The sequence below is a fragment of the Mobula hypostoma genome, chromosome 22 (assembly GCF_963921235.1).
Source record: "Mobula hypostoma chromosome 22, sMobHyp1.1, whole genome shotgun sequence".
NCBI lineage: Eukaryota > Metazoa > Chordata > Chondrichthyes > Myliobatiformes > Myliobatidae > Mobula > Mobula hypostoma.
In genome coordinates this window covers 17,438,994-17,461,930 of record NC_086118.1, presented here as the reverse complement: position 1 = coordinate 17,461,930, position 22,937 = coordinate 17,438,994, and the positions used below count along the sequence as shown (strand labels likewise).

The 22,937-nt window shown below is 44.7% G+C and overlaps 1 long non-coding RNA gene across 2 annotated transcripts in view; it reads left to right on the top strand.

Annotated features, from left to right (window-relative positions):
* The window catches only part of LOC134336488 (uncharacterized), a 74,868-nt gene that overhangs the window by 39,829 nt on the left and 12,102 nt on the right, over positions 1 to 22,937 (top strand). Inside the window, exon 3 of one of the 2 annotated variants that reach the window (XR_010015803.1) lies at positions 5,615 to 5,698. The exons of the other annotated variant lie outside the window; for it this stretch is intronic. This is a non-coding gene — a long non-coding RNA (uncharacterized LOC134336488). The remainder of the gene's footprint in view (positions 1 to 5,614; positions 5,699 to 22,937) is intronic. 2 annotated transcript variants of the gene reach the window in all.

Genomic DNA, 22,937 nt, shown 5'->3' with positions numbered 1-22,937 from the left:
CACCCCGCTCTGGTCTTCTGCCTGCCCTGGATCTCTTTATTGCCAACTGCCGACGGGACATCAACCGTCTCGACTTCACCGCACCTTGTCCCCATTCCAACCTCACTCCTTCGGAACGCTCTGCTCTCCACTCCCTCCGCACTAATCCTAACCTTATTATTAAACCCGCTGATAAAGGGGGTGCTGTTGTAGTCTGGCGTACTGACCTCTACCTTGCCGAGGCACAGCGACAACTCGCGGATACCTCCTCTTATTTACCCCTCGATCGTGACCCCACTAAGGAGCACCAGGCCATTGTCTCCCACACTATCAACGACTTTATCCGCTCAAGGGATCTCCCATCCACTGCTACCAACCTTATAGTTCCCACACCCCGCACTTCCCGTTTCTACCTCCTACCCAAGATCCACAAACCTGCCTGTCCTGGCCGACCTATTGTCTCAGCTTGCTCCTGCCCCACCGAACTCGTTTCTGCATACCTCGACACTGTTTTATCACCCCTTGTTCAATCCCTTCCGACCTATGTTCGTGACACTTCTCACGCTCTTAAACTTTTCGATGATTTTAAGTTCCCTGGCCCCCACCGCTTTATTTTCACCATGGATGTCCAGTCCTTATATACTTCCATCCCCCATCAGGAAGGTCTCAAAGCTCTACGCTTCTTTTCGGATTCCAGACCTAATCAGTTCCCCTTTACCACCACTCTGCTCCGTCTAGCGGAATTAGTCCTTACTCTTAATAATTTCTCCTTTGGCCCCTCCCACTTCCTCCAAACTAAAGGTGTAGCTATGGGCACCCGTATGGGTCCTAGCTATGCCTGCCTTTTTGTTGGGTTTGTGGAACACTCTATGTTCCGTGCCTATTCTGGTATCTGTCCCCCACTTTTCCTTCGCTACATCGACGACTGCATTGGCGCTGCTTCCTGCACGCATGCAGAACTCGTTGACTTTATTAACTTTGCCTCCAACTTTCACCCTGCCCTCAAGTTTACCTGGTCCATTTCCGACACCTCCCTCCCCTTTCTAGATCTTTCTGTCTCTGTCTCTGGAGACAGCTTATCCACTGATGTCTACTATAAGCCTACTGACTCTCACAGCTATCTGGACTATTCCTCTTCTCACCCTGTCTCTTGCAAAAACGCCATCCCCTTCTCGCAATTCCTCCGTCTCCGCCGCATCTGCTGTCAGGATGAGGCTTTTCATTCTAGGATGAGGGAGATGTCTTCATTTTTTAAAGAAAGGGGCTTCCCTTCCTCCACTATCAACTCTGCTCTTAAACGCATCTCCCCCATTTCACGTACATCTGCTCTCACTCCATCCTCCCACCACCCCACTAGGAATAGGGTTCCCCTGGTCCTCACCTACCCCACCAGCCTCTGGGTCCAACATATTATTCTCCGTAACTTCCGCCACCTCCAACGGGATCCCACCACTAAGCACATCTTTCCCTCCCCCCCTCTCTCTGCATTCCGCAGGGATCGCTCCCTACACAACTCCCTTGTCCATTCGTCCCCCCCATCCCTCCCCACTGATCTCCCTCCTGGCACTTATCCGTGTAAGCGGAACAAGTTCTACACATGCCCTTACACTTCCTCCCTTACCACCATTCAGGGCCCCAAACAGTCCTTCCAGGTGAGGCATCACTTCACCTGTGAGTCGACTGGGGTGATATACTGCGTCCGGCGCTCCCGATGTGGCCTTTTATATATTGGTGAGACCCGACGCAGACTGGGAGACCAGTTTGCTGAACATCTACGCTCTGTCCGCCAGAGAAAGCAGGATCTCCCAGTGGCCACACATTTTAATTCCACATCCCATTCCCATTCTGACATGTCTTTCCACGGCCTCCTCTACTGTAAAGATGAAGCCACACTCAGGTTGGAGGAACAACACCTTATATTCCGTCTGGGTAGCCTCCAACCTGATGGCATGAACATCGACTTCTCTAACTTCCGCTAAGGCCCCACCTCCCCCTCGTACCCCATCTGTTACTCATTTTTATGCACACATTCGTTCTCTCACTCTCCTTTTTCTCCCTCTGTCCCTCTGAATATACCTCTTGCCCATCCTCTGGGTCACCCCCCCCCTTGTCTTTCTTCCCGGACCTCCTGTCCCATGATCCTCTCGTATCCCCTTTTGCCTATCACCTGTCCAGCACTCGGCTCCATCCCTCCCCCTCCTGTCTTCTCCTATCATTTTGCATCTCCCCCTCCCCGTCCAGCTTTCAAATCCCTTACTCACTCTTCCTTCAGTTAGTCCTGACGAAGGGTCTCGGCCTAAAACGTCGACTGCGCCTCTTCCTATAGATGCTGCTTGGCCTGCTGCGTTCACCAGCAACTTTGATGTGTGTTGCTTGAATTTCCAACATCTGCAGAATTCCTGTTGTTTAAGATTGTATACATAATTGTTTTGTGTACATTTATGGACAGTAGGGTTGCCAACTTTCTCACTCCCAAATAAGGGACAAAAGTAGCAGCCAAATACGGGACAATTGTGTTTACTCCGAGAAAGACTACCATGACCATGAAGCCTCGCGTGGGCACCTGTGTGCGCATGCGTGATGTGCACATTGCCCATGCGTGTACGCACGGATTTCTTTCTACAAATCGGTTTTGGCTTAATCTTCTCGACTACACTGTACATACATTATTTCTACTTTATATAGGCTGTGTATTTATCATATCATTCCTGCTTTTACTATATGTTAGTGCTATTTTAGGTTTTATGTGTTATTTGGTATGATTTGGTAGGTTATTTTTTGGGTCTGGGAATGCTCAAAAATTTTTCCAATATAAATTAATGGTAATTGCTTCTTCGCTTTACGCCATTTCGGCACAAAAAGTTTCATAGGAACACTCTACCTTAGCGGGGGAAATACGGGACAAGGACGGTCCCGTATTGGACAAACCAATTTAGCCCAATATACAGGATGTCCCAGCTAATACAAGACAGTTGGCAACACTAATGGACAGTCAGATACAATGTACAGGCTGCTATGCAATCAGATCAATATGTATTGATAAACCTGATGGCCTGGTGAAGGAAGCTCTCCCGGAGCCTATTGGCCCTGGCCTTAATGCTGCGGTACCCTTTGCCAGACGGAAGCAGCTGAAACAGTTTGTGATCGGGCTGGCTGGAGTCCCTGATGATCCTCCGGGCCCTTTCTACGCACCTGTGATGTAAAAGTCCTGAATAGAAGGAAGCTCACATCCACACATGCGCTGGGCTGTCCGCACCACTCTCTACAGTGCCCTGTGATTGAGGGTAGTACAGTTCTCATACCAGGCGGTGACACTGCCCACACCACTCAGCACCTACCCCAATCTTCTCCTACCATTTCCCCTTACAACCCAGCACCTGAAGCCCTGCCCTATCATTGGGAGAAATATACTGGAGACACATTACAGAATCAGCAAAAGTTCTTTACTGTTGTGCACTGCTTGCTTTGCATTTAAGACCAACTTCCGGTAATATTTGTAAATTGATTGGTACCATCTTCAGAACTGCAAAGTGTGACAACTTGTTCTCTTTGTTGTTACATTTTTGGCAAAAGTTTTTTGGCTCTTTGGGGCGGGGGGGAGAGGTCTCATTGTTGAATATTGAATCGAATGTTAAAAGGCCTCAATACAGTGGATGTGGAGAGGATGTTTCCTATGGTGGGGGAGATTAAGACCAGAGGACACAGCTTCAGAATAGAGGGACATATTTTTAAAATGAAAATGAGGAAGAATTTCTTCGGCTAGAGAGTGGCAAATCTGTGGAATTCATTGCCACAGGCAGCAGTGGACTCAAGCCATTGTGTATATTTAAGGCAGAGGTTGATAGATACCTGTTTAGTCAGAGCATGAAGGGTTATGGGGAGAAGGCAGGAGATCAGGCCTGAGAGGGAAATGAATCAGCCGTGATGAAATAACGGAGATCTGGCCGAATTCTGCTCCTATATCTTATGGTCTTATGGCTCTGCACAGAAAACCACTATATAAAATGTCGCTTTTCATAATGTAATTTACTACATCTGGTCCTTGCATGGGCATGTGAAGGCGGTCAGAAGGATGATTTAAGAGGGTGCTCAAAATTGCTTAAAAAAAGTCCAATGTTCCCACTCCTGCAGTCATAGAGATGTCCAGCACAGAAGCCACCCTTTGAGCTACCATGTCCATGTCAATCATTTTACTGTGCTACTCTGGTCCGATCTGATTTCACAGACTCTGCATTCTTCTACTCCTTGCCAATTTAAATCCCAGTCTAATTATCTTTAAATAGTGCTTACATCTGTCTCTACTAACTCCTCTGACAACAAGATTCAGATTATCAACCATTCTCTGTGTAAACAAATTATTCTGAAATCATCTTCAAAATTCTTCCTCTCACCTGAAATCTGTACACTCCGTTTTTGATCTCCTTGACATGGGAAAAAAGATTTTGATTATCTACCCTGTCTATGCATCTCAGTCTTATAAACTTCTATCAGGTCACCACTCAGCTTCCTTCTTAGTAATTATTATCTACTTTCATCATGTAACTTTGAAGAAAATTGATTTGCCTGTGGATGTTGCAAATAGAAATTGAGAAAAACCATAGTGTTGTGGTATATTTATTTAGTGTCTCCATGTCTCCCAGGCTGAGAATGGTGTAGCTCTATATTAAAGCTCGCAGCCATCTACCGTTTGTACAATATATCTTATGGCTTACATGTCTTTACGGCTATATAACTGGTTACCTCAGTGCTTTGGAGATAACCAGTTCTGCTTGCCTCACTATAGGAAGGATGTGGAAGCATTGGAAAGGGTACAGAGGAGACTTACCAGGATGCTGCCTGGTTTAGAGAGTATGCATTATGATCAGAGATTAAGGGAGCTAGGGCTTTACTCTCTGGAGAGGAGGTGGCTGACAGGAGGCATGATAGAGGTGTACAAGATATTAAGAGGAATAGATAGAGTGGACAGCCAGTGCCTCTTCCCCAGGGCACCACTGCTCAATACAAAAGGACATGGCTTTAAGGTAAGGGGTGGGAAGTTCAAGGGGGATATCAGAGGAAGGTTTTTTACTCAGAGAGTGGTTGGTGTGTGGAATGCACTACCTGAGTCAATGGTGGAGGCAGATACACTAGTGAAAATTAAGAGACTGCTAGACAGATATGTGGAGGAATTTAAGGTTGGGGGGGTTACATGGGAGGCAGGGTTTAAGGGTCGGCACAACATTGTGGGTCGAAGGGCCTGTACTGTGCTGTACTATTCTATGTTCTATGTTCTAGAGGTGTTGCTTGACTGGAAGGATGCTTTTTTTCAATCTGGATGCAGTTACAAAGGGCCAACCTTAAAAAGTCAGGTTGAATCCAGGCACATGAGCTCCAGGGCCTGTGCCATGGGATTAGTGTGCAGCTGGGTCTCCCTGCCACAGGAACTTGCTATGTTAGGAATAGTGCGGCAGCCTCTATAAACACAGGTGCTGCACCGTGAGCAGCCAGTGAACTGAGAAGTTCATCGATCAAAGGCAAGCCTTGACTGACAGATGTGTTGAGCATCTTCCACTCTTCCTCCTTTTGTGCATTATCACCTGAGTGGCATCAAACAAATATGGACCTAATTTAGTTTTGGACTTCTCTTATTTTTCAGGCCAGTGTTCTGCACAGTAGTTTTTCATTGCTCCCACTCGCTTGAAATTGGAATCAAGCCGGATGGAAAATATACGTATTCACAGTAAGAAATGGGTTATTTTAAGAAATTCTGTTTTTGATATAAAGTGTATTCTTATGATGTGAATAAACTGTGCACTAATTTTGCTGCATAAATTGTTGTAATTCAAAGTGGAATTTCATAAAATATTCCATTTGTCTTTACTTAACTGCAATCGTGGTATGTGAAAATCTATTTTTATGCATGACGGACAACTGATGTTATTAGTTCTGCACATCTCATTGTTTCATTATCTACTCAAATTATGTGGAATCTCAACTTACTTGCCTATAACTTTGTGAAAAATATTGCTAAACCTGGAAGAAATGTTGATCCTCCTTATTACATTTGAAAGGCAGAATAATCAGGACCATATGGTCAGTGATCTTATTAAATCAGACTTGCTTACAAACAAAATCCCCACAGTTTGACAGAACGAAGTATTACAAGAATAGTGTTTCATGAGGCATCACAAAAGAATTTTCACATTTTTGTAAATCCACATCGTCTAGAAAGAATTTTGTCTAAAATGAGAACTTGTGTTTACAGCTGATTATCCATCTTCTTGTCACTTTAGTGAATAGCTTGGAAATGAGTGCTGTCTCCATAAAACATTAATTTCTGTCACCAGCATTTCAACTCTGTCTCTCCTTGGTGTTGCCAGTTCTGTACTCTCTTTACAGAATGAAATGCTGGCCTGAAAAGTCTGCGAAGTGTGGCAGTGGCAGAAGAGACTGGCTCAGGGAGTTTGGGAGTATTCAGAAGATCTTCTGACTTCTCTCTGCTTGGAGCTGCATTGTCCAGCAGGCAGCTAAAGACATTATTTTTTCTGTTGACTCACCAGGCAACTATATGCTAATATGTATGTAAACAATGCAGTTATTGCGACATCAGATAGCATCGAGCAGCTGATATTTATTCCGAGGAAATTAGAAAAGGACATTTCTGCTCGTAGTTGTTATGTGCTAGCAAGGATTTTTCAGGAACATAACACGAACATAGCAGTGACTGAAATCACTTTGCATCACCAGTGATCACTGATTGGGCTTTGATTCCAGACACTGTTTGTAAAGATGGTTTTCACTTGGACTGTGTGCACTAGTTTCCTCCCATGTTCCAAGGACCAACACATGTTTAGAGTCAGTGAGCTGTTGGCATGCCATGTTGGCACAGTAGGCATAGGTACCCTCAACACTATCCTTGCAGTGTATTGGTTGTTGATGCAAAATGACACATTTCATTGTATGTTTTGATGTACATGTGACAAACAAAGCTACTTTTTTTAGAAAGGGTCTCTTTGATATGTATTGTTATTGGTGGGGATTCCCTCCAAATGTATCAGTATTAGCAGGGCTTGGCTTGAAACGTATCAGTACTAGCAGGGATCCCTTGAAATGTATTGGTATTCGCAGGGGTGTCCTTAAAGAGTGTTGGTACCAATGGGTTCCCTAGGAATATATTAGTTTTATTGGAGACTCTCTCAAAATGAATTACAATTAGCAGAGATTTCCTAGAGATACATTGATATTATTAGGAATTTCCTTGGGATAAGCAGGTGGTCATGGTAGAACGGACAGTTCTTTGGGAAGATTGGACTGAGGAGGCATTTGAATGAAAGAAAAACAAATACCAGGAGCTGGTGAAGCAGTGCCATGGACAGGGGTGGAGGGCATGATGCAAGCTTATAGAGGTGGGATGTAAAGGTTTGCTGGACGCTCACTGTGCAGAACCTACTCTCTCCTTGGCATTACGAAGGCTGCAAAGAAAAGAGCCATCAGGACCGTCACAGAGGCTGCTGAGTGAGCCTCCAGATGGCTATGGATCAAGAGGTGTGACCCATGGACCAATGCTGCTGGGACACAAGCCAGGGCCTGATCAACGCTGACTGAGTTCAGTCTGATCAACTCTCCCCTGGGCAAGAACATCTGAATTTACAAGACCCAAAACACCCGTGACCCAAGGTTACATCACTGGCGATGTGTTCCAGTGCATCCTAGGATGTATCTCAGCATCATATCAACAGAGGTTCTGAATGAAAGTATTAATATTAGCAAGCGCTCCCTTGAAATGTAGGGGCATTAGCAGTAATGCTCTGGCTATGTACCAATATTAGTAGAATTTCCCTTGTAGTATAGTCAGAATAAGCAAGGGTCCATTCAGTATGTATTTGTATCAGCAACATTTCCCCAGAAGGACATTGATGTTATCGGGGGTTCCCTATGTACGTGTCATTATATGCAGACATTCCCTATGAATTTGTGGCATGGTTCGGTCTGTTAACTACTCATTTCAGTTACTTTCCTTTTCCCCGTGTTCCATTGGGTTCCTTGATTAGGGCACCTGATCTTCATCCGAACCGGCAGGATAAAAACCCCGGCTTATAGCTACTTGGGGCTGGTTCATCACCATAGCCAGTGCAGATATGCTCATCCCACGGCAGCCAAGAATCATGGACTCTAAGTTGCTTCGGTGCTTGTGGCTGCTTAGTGAATTCAGTCATTTTCATGTCCCGCTGAGTTGCCGGCCATTTTGCCGCTACTCCGAGTTAAGATGCGAATTCTGTCATTTTCATGTTCTGGCTGATTGTCGCCACTCCGAGCGGCTAAGAATAAAGGACCGTCTTCCAAGCCACCAAGATTAAGGGACCATCTTCCTAGCCGCAAAGAATAAGTGACTGTCTTCATGAGCTTCTCCATGTCTAGATACAAATGGACTGTCATTGTTTGGTTTCTGTCGTCTTGTTTCCAGCTGAGTAGGTCCAGCTGTTTGCCACTACTCTGAGTTGGGAATTCTGTCTTTTCGTGTCTAGCTGAGGATTGCTGGCCATTTGCCACTCCTCCGAGCCAAGATATGAATTGTCTGTCTTTACTTGGTGTTGTCATCTCCGTGTTCCAGTTCCAGGCTCCATGTTCCAGGTCCAGGCTCCGTGTTCCAGGTCCAGTCCAGATCCAGGCTCCGAGTCCAAGTTCAGTCCAGATCCAGGATCCGAGTCCAAGTCAAGTCAAGTTCCAGGCTCCGAGTCGAAGTCATGTCCAAATCCGTCTCTGTGTCAAATCTTCGTGCCTGTGTCCTGCACTTGGGTTCTCCTCAGTCACTTCATGCAACAGTTTGTCAGTAAGAGATTCTCTTGATGTTCTCACTTTTAATGAAGGGCCTTCATATAGAAAGGTGAACTCTGTCATTCCTACCACTGATGCTGTCTAATTTGCTAAGTGTTCCAGCAGTTTCTATTTTCATTCCCTTGATGTTCTTGGCATCATAAGATAAAGAAAGGAAAGGCAGCAGTTCCTGATGAATTAGTAATAGAACAAATTATCGCCCCTGAAGATAATGGAATTGAAAAACTTACTGATTTAATCAATGACATTTAAGAGACTGGAATAATACCAGAAGAGATGAAAAAATCAGTATTTATCACTCTTCCTAAGAAACCTGGAGCAATAGAATATGAATTACATAGGACCATAAGTTTAACGAGTCATATCACTAAGAAACTTCTAAGAATTTTGATGACAAGAGCTAAAAGTAAGATACAAGCTGAAATAGGTAAAAAACAATGTGGTTTTGTGAAAGACAAAGGTACAAGAAACGTGATATTGATATTAAGGATACTATCAGAACGAGCTATTCAAGTGCAAAAAGATTTGTTTGTTTGTTCTAATGACTACACAAAAGCATTCGATAAAGTGAAGCACAATAAGTTATTTGAAATATTACAGGAAACTCTAGATCTAGATTTGAAAGATCTCTGCCTAATCAGAAACCTGTACTGGGAACAAACTGCCACTGTCAGAATAGTGAGTCAGTTTATGAAAATCAAGAGAGGCATTAGACAATGGTGTGTTTTCTCCCCTGATTTGTTTAATGTGTACAGTGAAACAATATTACAAAAAATAAGAGACATCTTGAGAATCAAAATTGGTGGTGAAAACATCAATAATTTCAGATATGCAGATGACACTCTGTTAATTGCAAGTATGGAGGAAGAACTACAAAACTTAATTGATATACTTGTTGAAGAAAGTGCAAAAATGGGTCTATCTATCAATTGCAAAAAGACAGAATGTATGGTGATATCCAAAAAAGAAGGAGAATCCTATCTGCAGGCTGAGAATAAATGGGCAAGACATAAAACAAGTACAGAACTTTTACTACTTAGGAAGCTGGGTGACATCAGACGGCAGGTGTGACATGGACATCAAAAGAAGAACAGGGATGGCAAAAGACACCTTTACAAGAATGAAGAGTATACTGACCAATACTAAACTAGGCATGGCAACCCACCTCAGAGTATTGAAATGTTACATTTATCCAGTTATGTTATATGGATCAGAATGTTGGACAATATCTCGTAACATGAGGAAACAAATTGAAGCAGCAGAGATGCGGTTTTTGAGGAGGATGCAAAGAATATCATGGACGAAACAAATACCTAACAAAGATGTCACGAACAGAGCAAACACAAAAAGAGAAATAATGTATGAAATCATGAAAAGGCAACGTAACTTCATTGGACATGTGATTAGGGAAGAGGAGTTAGAATGCACGGTAATTATGGGAAAGATTGAAGGGAAGAAAGCAAAAGGAAAGCAAAGATAAATGATGATGGAGACAGCGGCCAGAGAACTGAAAATGAATACCAATGAATTGATCCACTTGACCCAAAACAGGAGTGTGTGGGCCATGGCAGTCAAAGCTCAAACCGGGAATGGCATCTGATGATGATGATGATGATGTTTTTGGCATCAACAGAGACCTCTTTGGAATGTGCCATCATTGGCAAGGATTCCTTGACTGAGCTTGGGTTCCCAAGGAGTATTAGCATTATCAGGAGCTACCCATGAGGGGGTGGGTTTTCACTTGCATCCCTCAGGAATAAGGTCCTCCCCAGCTTACAAATCTTTTCCAGGAAATCTCATTACTGTAAGACCATAAGACATAGGAGTCTCAATCCACCGAGATTTTTCCGCTATTCCATCACGGCTGATTTATTATCCCTCTCAACGCAATTTTCCTGCTTTCTCCCTGTAACCTTTGACGTCCTGACCAACCACAAACCTATCAACCTCTGATTTAAATATACTCAATGACTTGGTCTTCACAGCCATCCATGAAAATGGGTTCCACAGATTCATCATCCTCTGGCTAAAGAAATTCCTTCTCATCTTCTAAATGGACGGTTATCCATTCTGAGGCTGTGCCCTCTAGTCCTAGACTCCCCCACCATAGGAAATATCCTGTCCACACCCACTCCATCTATGCCTTTCAATATTCAGTAGGTTTCAATGAGATCCCCATTCATTCTTCTAAACTCCAACAAGTACAGGCCCAGAGCTATCAAATGCTCCTCATACATTAATCTTTTTATTCCTCGAAACATTCTTGTGAGCCTCTGCTGGACCCTCTCCAACGCCAGCAGATCTTTTCTTAGGAAAGGGGCCCAACACTGCTCACGATACTCCATGTGGTCTGACCAATGCTTTATAAAGCCTCAGCAGCACATCCTTGCCCTTATATTCCAATCGCCTGAAGATGAATGGTAAAATTGCATTTGCCTTCCTACCACTGACTCAACCTGCAAGTTAATTTTTAGGGCAGTGGTTCCCAACCCCTCAATTAATGGTAGGGGTCCATAGCATAAAAAAGGCCAGGATCCCCTGCTTTAGGGTATCCTGCACAAGGGCTCCTATATCCCTTTGCATCTGTGATTTTTGAATTTTCTTCCCATTTAGAAAATAGTTTGCACCTTTATTCCTTCTAGCAAAGTGCATGACCGTGCACGTACTTACACTGTATTCCACCTGCCACTTCTTTGCCCGTTCCCCCAATCTGTCCGATTCTTTCTGCAGATTCCCTACTTCCTCAATACTATGTACCCCTCCACCTATATTTGTATCGTCTGCTAACTTGGCCACAAAACCATGAATTCTGCATTCAAATCATTGATATATAATGTGAAAAGAAGTGGTCCCAACACAAACCCCTGCGGAACATCACATGTCACCAACAGCCAACCAGAATAGCCCCCTTTTATTCTCGCTCTTTGCCTCATGCCAATCTTCTCATTCAATTCCATGGGCTCTTATCTTATTAAGCAGATTCATGTGCGGCACCTTGTCAAAAGACCTTCTGAAAATCCAAGTAAACAACATCCACTGACTCTCCTTTGCCTATACTGCCTGTTATTTTCTCAAAGAATTCCAACAGGTTTGTGAGGCATGATTTCCCCTCAAGGAAACCATGCTGACTTTGGCCTACTTCATTATGTGCCTCCAAGTACCCCAAAACCTCATCCTAATAATGGACTACAACATCTTCCCAACCACTGCAGTTAGGCTAGCTGGCCTATAATTTTCTTTCTTCTGCCTCTCTCCTTAAAGAGTGGAGTTACATTTGTGCAGCACAACTGGCAGGTGTGTCTACTGACATTTTTAATCTCTCCCTCTCCCAGTGCAGAGTGCCCTCCTGCTTCAAATTATCCACCGTTGTCCCTGTACCAAAAAAGACCAAGGTAACATGCCTGAACGACTGGCGTCCTATCTCAATCCCCTCAATAATAAGCAAATGATTTGAGAGGCTGGTCAAGGATTACATCTGCAGCTTGCTACCACCCAAACTGGACCCCCTACGATACGCCTACTGACACGACCAATCGACCAATGACGCATTAACCACTGCTCTACATACCGTCCTTACACATCTGGAGGAGAAGGATGCTTATGTGAGAATGCTGTTCTTGGACTACAGTTCAGCATTCAACACCATGGCTCCATCCAGGTACGACAAGAAGCTCAGAGACCTCATCCTTAACCCCAGCTTGTGCAGCTGGATCCTGGGCTTCCTGTCAGATTGCCAGCAGGTTTTAAGAGTGGGTTCCCTCAACTCCAACCCTCTGACTCTCAATACAGGAGCCCCTCAGGGCTGTGTACTGAGTCCCTTCCTTTACTCCCCGTATACCCATGACTGTATTGCCACTCACAGCTCCAATCTGCTAATTAAATTTTCCGACAACACTACAGTGATTGGCCTTATCTCAAACAATAACGAGATGGCCTATAGGGAAGAAGTGATCTCTCTGACACAGTGGTGTCAAGAAAACAACCTCTCCCTCAATGTCGCAAAAACAAAGGAGATGGTTGTGGGTTACAGGAGGAATAGAGATTGGCTAACCCCTATTGACATCAATGGATCTGGGGTTGAGAGGGTAAACGGCTTCAAGTTCCTCGGCATCCACATCACCGAGGACCCCGCGTGGTCTGTACACTCCAGCTGTGTGGTGAAAAAGGCACAACAGTGCCTCTTTCACCTCAGACGGTTGAGGAAGTTTGGTATGGAATCTTAAGGACTTTCTACAGGGGCACAATTGAGAGCATCCTAACTGGTTGCATCATTGCCTGGTATGGGAACTGTATCTCCCTTAATCACAGGACTCTGCAGAGAGTGGTGCGGACAGCCCAGTGCATCTGTAGTTGTGAACTTCCCATGATTCAGGACATTTACAAGGACAGGTGTTTAAAAAGAGCCCGTAGGATCATTGGGCACCCAAGTCATCCCAACCACAATCTATTCCAGCTGCTACCATCTGGGAAGCAGTAATGGAGCATAAAAGCCAGGACCAACAGGCTCCAAGACAGCTTCTTCCACCAGGCCATCAGACTGATGAATTCAGGCTGATTTGAGTGTATTCTATATTACACTGACTGTTCTATTTATTATAAATTATGGTAAATTACTATGATTGCACATGGCACATTTTAATGGAGATGTAACATCAAGGGTTTTACTCCTCATGTATGTGAAGGATGTAAGAAATGAAGTCAAATCAATCAATTCAATTCAATTCAATCCTTCTTAAAGAGTCAAGTGACATATGCAATTTTCCAGTCCTCTGGAATGATCCTGGAATCTAGTGATTCTTGAAAGATCATTACTAATGCCTCCACAATCTCTCCAGCTGTCAAGGTCCGGTCCGTGAAGTCCGCATTCCGGTTCACAGTCCGGTCCATCAACCCTTGCTCCAGGTTTTCTTGTCTGCCCTGTTCCTGTTCCTGTTGAGCACTCATTAAGGCAGCTGATTCTCATTGGGGCTGGCTGCATAAATACCTCCAGAGACCAGGCCATGGCTGCTGGATTGTTCTTGTTCTTACTCCTTGTATCCCTTCCCCTGCCTTCTATTTCCTCGCCTGAAGCCTTGCCTTGTCTTGCCAGTAACTTTTGCCTCACCTGAGGTTCTTGTTTCACCTTGCATTGCCTGAAGCCTTGCCTGAAGCCTTGCCTTGTCTTGCTGGTAACTCTTGCCTCATCTGGCCTGAAGTCTTGTTTTGGAGCTACCCAGTATCTAGCTCCCTTCCTGTCCCTTGCCTCCGCCGGGTAACTCAGGTCATCTTGCCGTTGCCCTGCAGTTGGTTCCATCCCTTCCTGTCCCTTGCCTCTGCCGGGTAAGCCAGGCCATCTTGCCGTTACCTACAGTTGGTTCTCTCCCTTCCTGTCCCTTGCCTCCGCCGGGTAAGCCAGGTCATCTTGCCGTTACCCTGCGGATGGTTCCTGTTCCTTCCTGTCCCTTGCCTCCATCGGGTGGAGTTCTGCGCCCTGCCCAGGTGATCCATGCCCTGCCCAGGAGTACCACGCCCTGCCCAGGAGGAGCTTCAAGACCCCAAGCCTCAAGCCTCGCCCCAAGCCTCAAGCCTCGCCCCCTAGCCAAGCTTCAAGACCCCAAGCCTCAAACGTCGCCCCTAGCCAAGCTTCAAGACCCCAAGCCTCAAGCCTCGCCCCTAGCCAAGCTTCAAGACCCCAAGCCTCAGGCCTCTGGTCTCCATCCTTGCTTCAAGCCTCTTGTCTCCATCCTTGCCTCAAGTCTCTGGTCTCCATCCTCAACTCAAGTCTCTGGTCTCCAGCCTTGTCTCAAGCCTCTGGTCTCCAGCCTCAGGTCTCAAGTCTCTGGTCTCCAGCCTCACCTTAAGTCTCTGGTCATCAGCCTCGGGTCTCCAGCCTCAGGTCTCCAGCCGCGCGGGTCTCCAGCCTCACCTCAAGTCTTGGGTCCCAAGCCGCGCCTCAAGTCTCGAGTCCCAAACCTCACCTTAAGTCTTGGGTCCCAAGCCTCGCCTCAAGTCTCAGGTCCCAAGCCTCCCCTCAGGTCCCAAGCCTGAAGACTCCAGCCTCGCCTGCCTGCCAGCCAAGTCACATCCTTGCCTAGTTCTGGGGTCTGAGCCAGAGGCAAGACCCAGGTTCTGGGTCCTTGTCCAGTCTCTGGTTCGGAGCTCCAAGCCCTGGCTCCTAGCTCTCTTGTCCAGTCCTGTTCCGGGTTCCCAGTTTTCGTGTCCATGTTCTAGCCCTCACCTTGTATCCTAGTCCTGTCCTTAGTACTTCAGTGTCTGTGTCTTGCACTTGGGTCCATTTCCAGCCACCACCTTATGACACCAGCTACTTTTTTGAGAATCTTGGGTTGTAGTTCATCTGGTCCACATGACTTATCTACCTTCAGACCTTTCAGCTTCCCAAATACCTTCTCCATAGTTGTAGCAACTACACTCACTTCTACCCCCTGATACACTCAAATTTCTGACATACTGTTAGTGTCTTCCACAATGAAGACCGATGCAAAATATTTATTAAGTTCATCTGCCACTTCGATATCCCCCATTACTACTTCTCCAATATCTGGGGTCCAATATTCACTTTCGCCTTTAAATATTTGAAAACAATTTTGGTGTCACTTTTGATATTTTTGCCTAGCTTACCTTCATAATTCATATTTTTTCTCCTTATGGTTTTATAGTTGCCTTCCATTGGTTTTTAGAAGCTTCCCAATCTTTGAACTTCCTACTAGTTTTCACTATATCATATGCCTTCGGTTTTGTTTTTATGCTGTCTTTGACTTCACTTGTTCAACCACAGTTGCCTCAAACTCCCTTTAAAATACTTCTTTGGGAGAATCTCTCTGCACCTTCCAAATTGCCCCATTGCGGTTCTGCCACCATCCCTGCTAATGTCCCTTTCCAAACTACTCTGGCCATCACCTCTCTCATGCCTCTGTAATTTTCTTTACTCCACTGTAATACTGATACATCTGACTTTATCTTCTCTTTGTCAAACTGCAGGAATGAATTCCATCATATTATGATTACTGCCTCCCAAAGTTTCTTTACCTTAAGCTCCCTAATCAAATTTGGTACATTACACAACATCCAATCCAGCATTGTCATTCTCCTAATGGTAACAAGCTGCTCTAAAAAGCCATCTCTTCAACATTTTACAAATTTACTCCCTTGGGATCCAGCACCTACCTAATTTTTCAAAGTTATCTGCATACTTAATCCCCTAACACTATCGTACCATTATCCTTAATACATAGCTTTTCTATTTCCTGTTCAAAGTTATATCCTACTTCCTAGCTTCTGTTTTGGGGCCCATATATCACTCCCATTAAGGTCTTTTTTTCCTTGTATTTTCTCAACTCTACCCACAAGGGTTCTATATCATCCAATACTATGTCATCTCTTTCTGCGGATTTCATTTCAGCTTTTACCAAGAGAGTCACCCCACCTCCTCTGCCTACCTGCCTGAACTTTCAATATGAGGTGTATCTTTGAATGTTAAGCTCTCATGTTAAGCTTCCAACTATGAACTAGGGAGTCACCAGCACCCTATCAATTCAACTCTTTTAGCTTGGCTTTTCTAAAAATGAGTCAGGCGTTCCAGTGGTCATTTAAGAGTGTGTCAATATTTCTAATCAACAGTCTTAACAGGGATTCCTGTGGATTCTGTAATAACTGACAAAGGTTACATGAAGGACTCTCACATAATAAAAATGCCCTAGTGCTAAATAAAGCTAATGGAATCATGAATAGAACTTGTGCCAATTTGTAATATCCAAACCAAGCATAACAATTTGCCTTACTTCATTATTGACGATGGAAAAACATGGTAAATTATTGCCATCAACATTCCCTCGACATTATTGAATCAAAGTTATATTTTCAGTAGATTTTAGCATACTGTTAGACTTCTGATTTCATTTCATCTTTAATAATTTATGGGACAATGGAAAGTGATTGCTGTCCAGAATTTCAGACATTTTGGCCCTGGATTACATCCAAGATACTATACGGTGCACAATCAACTGCCTTCCAGTTTGTCCCTGTCACTTCCAGGATTTCTTGCTTGGTAGAAACATGTTGAAAATTATCATATTAAATAGAGGTCAAAGTTCTTTATGAACTTGAAATGATTAAGGAATATATTCACAGCTATCTGAAAATCGGTTGATTCCTCAACCTTAGGTAATGTTTGGGGTGCCATGGTAGCACGATGCTATCACAGCTCAGGGTGTTCTGGTTCAGAGTAAAATTCTGGCACCATTCTGTAAGGAGTCTCCTTATGTCCTCTCCTTGGAACACGTCTTTCCCCGGGTGCTCCAGTTTCCTCCCATGGTCCAAAAATGTACTGGGTATTTGAATTGGTCATTTGAAGTTGTCCCATGATTAGGTTAGGTTTCATTAGGGTTGAGGCGTTTCTAGGGCAGCATGGCTCAAAGGGACTACTTCACTTCTGCATCACCGAGTAAACAAAATGAATGAGCTTTGCTGTAAGGATTTCCTTAACTCATCATTTCCCTTTTGATAGACACTGTCTGATATGTTTATTTCTAACATTCTCTTTTTGGTTTCAGGAATTAGCAACAGTTCTGACCTACACCTTTCAACTTTCATATATTTGCATGTATTTCTCTCTCTCTCCCCCCTCTCTCTCCTTCTCTCCCTCCCTCTCTCCCCCTTTCTCCCTCCCTCTCCCTCCCTCTCTCTGTCTCTCTCTGTCTCTCCTTCCCTCTCTCTCTTCTTCTCTCCCTCCCTCTCCCTCCTTCCCTCTCCCTCCTTCCCTCTCCCTCCCTCTCTCTCCCCTCCCTCTCTCTCCCCTCTCTCTCTCTCTCTCCTTCTCCCCTCCCTCTCTCTCTCTCTCTCCTTCTCCCCTCCCTCTCTCTCTCTCTCTCTCTCTCTCTCTCTATCTCTCTCTCTCTGTAAACCCAATATTACAGCAACCACAGCCTCAATCGATCAAAAATAGCTTCATGTCTTTTCCATGACCGTCCACACCCCACCCCCCAGCTTCTTACCCCACATCCCACATCCTCTCTGGAATGTGAAAGCAATATGTATTTTCACAGTTCTCATGAAGCTTCTCCAAGCTGAAATGTTAACTCTTGTTTGATTTGCATAGATGCTGTGTGTTTCTACAATTTGCTGTTTATTGTTCATGGTTCAGCACTGATTACAATGTATTTTCTCTTCTTCAGAGGACGGCCCTGCGGCAGGTCATGGGCCCTGCGGCAGGTCTTGAGCCCTGCAGGACCCAAATCCCATTCTCAACCAACCATGTCTACACTTCAAATCCTCCAAAGGGATCCACAGTAGAGTCCAACATAGTGAGGGTAGGGTTAAGACGGGATTGGTGTAGTGGACAAAGGTTCCAGAAAGCTAAACTCCATTGATGAACAGTAACACCACACAGCCTTTGTCTTGTCCAGAGAAGCTTAGGCTATGTTCAATATGGAATGCACCATTTATTGATGTCACTTCAGCCAAGTATTGGCCAATAATACTTCACAACAGTAATGTGATAATCCAGCAACAGATTTACAAATTCAGCTTTGAATAAATTGTAAGCTAGCTTTTACTCTGGTGTTAAGGAAGATAACAAGCTCTTTTTTAGCATAATTAGCGTTAGGCTTCTAGGTTACCTCTCTTTTCCTGAAGCGCAATTTATTCAGTCCTGTTGTAACTTAAATACTATAAACCAATTCGAAATTCTAAATAAGGTATGTTCATTTGTCAGCTGTTGTGCAATTTGTCAATGACAATCATTTCAACAAAATCTTCATTTAAGATCACTAAAAATGTTCTGGCTTTATATAAAGGTGCCTAATAAGAAAAGACAATAAACTTACTTCTGAAATTCAAAGATGTGGATATTAGATTGCCAAAACTAAATCCTGAACTTTAATGGCAGAATGCAAGTTATTCATAGCTGGTGCAGACACGTGGATGCTTGGGGGAGATTACAAGACAGTTAATCCAGTTTAAAGAGCACAGCTGCAAGGGTGAAGCAAATCCAATAGCATCTGTTGTTGTTTATAACATGCTCTGCTTTGAATTTACACTGGGATTACAGTCAGGTTTAGTGCCAGAACCATTTGGTGTTGCAGGCATTAGCTGTCAAGGTATGGCATGTCCCAGACTCCCAGTTAAGGTCACATGAACAGATTGGCTGTGGTCCCTTTATTGTAGGACTGGGTAAGAGTAGTCTGCAGACCTTCCGTAATGACTCAGTCTGTCATAGAACTCAGTCGTACAGTACAATCAGTTCCTGTGTGTAGGATCCGAGGTGTCGGTTGGACAAGCTTCAGCTTTCATGAGAGAAAGATTTGCATTCACTTTTCCCCTTTCTACACTCATAATTTATCAAGCATTTCATAGCCAACTAAGGACTTTTTGAAGTCCAGCTCCTGCTCAGTTGTAGGAACTGTTGTGTTCCCGTGCCTGTTGTTACTGATGAGACCCAAAGTCAGGAGATAGAACAAAGCCAGAACATGAAATAAACCTTTATTCAGTAAAACCACATGGACTTAAAAACATCAACACTGCATTCCAAGGCTGACTATTTAAATGGTTTACCCATGAATGTTCAAGACGTTGTTAGGATCAATGACCAATCACTGAAAGTCAGCCTGGGCTTGGTTGTCAGCTGACCAATGGGTGTTTGTTGTTTTGGCTTGCTGTAACACCTCCCTCTTGAAGATGATTACCTGTAGGATTTGAGCCAACAGTTAATTTTGTTTGGAACAATCGGCTTGCACTGGTTATCAGCCTGTTTTAGTGGTTGCAACTTGACACTTCTTTGTGGCAATGCTGTTTGTGGCTGTGCTGGCATTAGCGGTAGGTTTGGCTGAGATAAATATGTTACTTGCACCTACCCTGGTGCTGGTGGCTGGTTCAGTCGAGATAAATCAAACCATTCCACGAAGAGATAAAGGTCTACCTCTGTGTTTGATGATCTACCTGACAAACCTGCTGTGTTACAAAGAGCGTAGGGAGCAGACCAAAGTGCAGGACACCGACACATAGGTAATGTTAACAGAAGTGTGTTTATTAACAGTGGCAAAGAAAGCCGGAGTGTGAGGATTAGATGCCTATGTGGACGTGATCATTGTACAACAAAACCGGAGAAGCCTGGACCCAGAGCTTGGTCATGGAGCCTGGACTTGGACTTGGACACGAAGCCTGGACTTAGAATTGGACACGGAGCCTGGACCTGGACACGGACATGGAGCCTGAACTTGAACTCAGACACAGAGCCTGGACTTGGACTTGGACTCGGACACGGAGCCTGGACTTGGACTTGGGCTTGGATACAGAGCCTGGACTTGGATTTGGACTCAGACACAGACCCTGGACTCCAACTTAGACTCCAACATGAAGCCGGGACTCGAACTTGGACTCAGACATGGAGCAGGGACTCAAACTTGGACATGAGACGACAAAACCAAACAATGGCAGACAATTCATACCTTGGCTCAGAGTCACGGCAAACGGCCAGCAATCCTCAGATGGACACGAGACGACAAAACCAACAACGACAGACAATTCGTATCTTGATTCAGAGTAGCACATGGAGCGGCAAACGGCCGGCAATCACTTAGCTGAACACAAAGAGACAGAATTCCCGAAGAATTCCCAGGACCCAAGCAACTTAGAGTCCACTATTCTCGGCGGCCCGGAACATGCATTGCAGCACTGGCTCAGGTGACGGTCCAGCGTCCAGTAGATGTAAGCCAGAGTCTTTATGCTGCCGATTCAGATGAGGATCAGGTGCCCTCATCAAGGAGCCCGATAGAACACTGAAGTGAGGAGTCAACGGACCGGACGGTGACACGCTGTGCCTTTGGGAGCACATGGTCGCAACTGGTTGATGTGGCAGCACCAGGAATGTCTGCCTACACTAGCTCTCAGAGCGCTTCCCCTATACGTATGACAATCTGACCTTGAACCCACGAGTTTTGCCCTTTGCAATACTATTTGGCTGACACTGCAGCTCCGGGGTTGAATGACTTCACCAGACCTGAGTAGCTGCCTTTGTGCACCTGACCCACAGCTGTCTCAGATTCTGATCGAAGTGACAGCATTGCATCCAACACTGTGCGAAATTTTCTTTGCAAGAGAGCTCAGCTGAGGCCTGGATACGGTGTAATTCAATATGCCAGCAGAAGCGTGTTGAGCACCTCAGCCGATGCTCCTTCCCCTCTCGAGTTTAGAAGTGATCATTTGAAGGCATCCACCGTCCTGCTTGGCCGTTGGACGGTGGATGTGGATAATTCCACTGCTCTGGCAGAGTGCAGCAAACTGCTGTGAACTGACGTGTGTGCCATTGTCAGAAACGAGTCTTTCTGGCATCCCAAAGCTGCTAACAGTCGGCAGCAGCTGTTGAATGGTAGCCTTTGTTCATTATTGACTTCATAGATAACACTTCTGGCCATTTGGAATGAGTGTCAGAGATCTGGCTGCATGCATGACAGCTTTTTCAGTACCATCAGGGAAAGCATGGGATATGACAGCACCCACCCCGTAGTCCGATGCATACATCACGATGATGGTTGTCAACTCTGTGTTGAAGTGTATCATGAGAAGGCCAAATGACAGCATATTCATCACCTGATCAAAAACCTCTTGGCATTGTTTTAACAATTTTTACCGCTTTTTTCGCTGTACTATTGAGAGCATACTCACCAACTGCATCTCAGTGTGGTATGGCAATTGTCCCTTATCAGACTGCAAAGCACTCCAGCGTGTGGTGAAAACTGCCCAGCGGATTATCGGCACCCAGTTGCCCACCATTGAGAACATCTATCATAAACACTGCCTGGGCAGGGCGAAAAGAACTCACCCTAACTATGGACTTTTTACTCTCCTCCCATCCAGTAGGCACTACAGGAGCCTCCGCTCCCACACCAGCAGGCACAGGAAGAGCTTCTCTCCCTGAGGCTGTGGCCCTGCTGAACCTCACATCACAGCGCTAAGCAGTATTGCTCCCATATTGTACTGTCTCAACACTTTTATATTTGTGTGCTGTAGCACTTACTTTTGATTCACAGTTATTTTGTAAATAACACTACTCTTTACATTTCTGGTCAGATGCTAACTGCATTTCATTGGCTTTGTATCTGTACTAGGCACAATGACAATAAAGTTGAATCTAATCTAATCTAATTTCAACATGGCATCCTTGTTGTGCAGGGCACGGAGTGGCTTCCTCACCCTGTGCATTGCTGGCCTAAGTGTTGAATAATGACTGATCATGCCCAAAAATGACTGTAATGTGCTGACATCTGACAATGGAGATATCTTAAAGGTAGCAGCGATGTTTTTTGGATTTGGGAAAAAATCTGTGCTTATCTATGTCGTGTCCTGATGAAGGGTCTTGGCCTGAAATGTGAACTCTTTACTCTTTTCCACAACCTGAATGGCATCTATAAATTTACTGATGATATAACTACTGATAGGAGAATTTCAGATGGTGACGAGGAAGTGTGCAGGAGTAAGATAGATCAGCTTGTTGAGTGGTGTGACAGCAACAATATTGCACTAAACATCAGTAAGACCAAGGAATGGATTGTGGGTTTCAGAAAAGGGGAAGTCGAGGGAACACACTCCAGTCCTCATTGAGGGATCAGCAGAGGAAAGGGTGAACAGTTTTAAGTTCCTGGATGCCAACATCTCTGAAGATCTTTCCAGTACCCAACATATTGATGCAAACTAGAGGATCTGAAGGTAGATAAGTCCCCTGGTCCTGATGGGGTGCATCCCAGGGTGCTGAGGGAACTGGCGGAGGTTATAGTAGACGCGATGGTAATCATTTATCAAAACTCTCTAGAATATGGGCAGGTCCTGGCAGATTGGAAGACAGAAAATGCTATGCCACTTTTTAAAAAAGGATGTAAGGCAAAGACGGGTAACTATAGGCCAGTTAGCTTAACATCTGTAGTCGGGAAAATGCTTGAAGCTGTCATTAAGGAAGAAATAGTGAAACATTTAGAAAGGAGTGGTTCCATTAGACAGACGCAGCATGGATTCAGAAAGGGCAGGTCCTGTTTGACAAACTTACTGGAGTTCTTTGAGGGCATAATTAGTGCAGTGGATATAGGGGAACAGGTGGAAGTCGTATACTTGGATTTCCAGAAAGCGTTTGATAAGGTGCCACACAAGAGACTTATAAA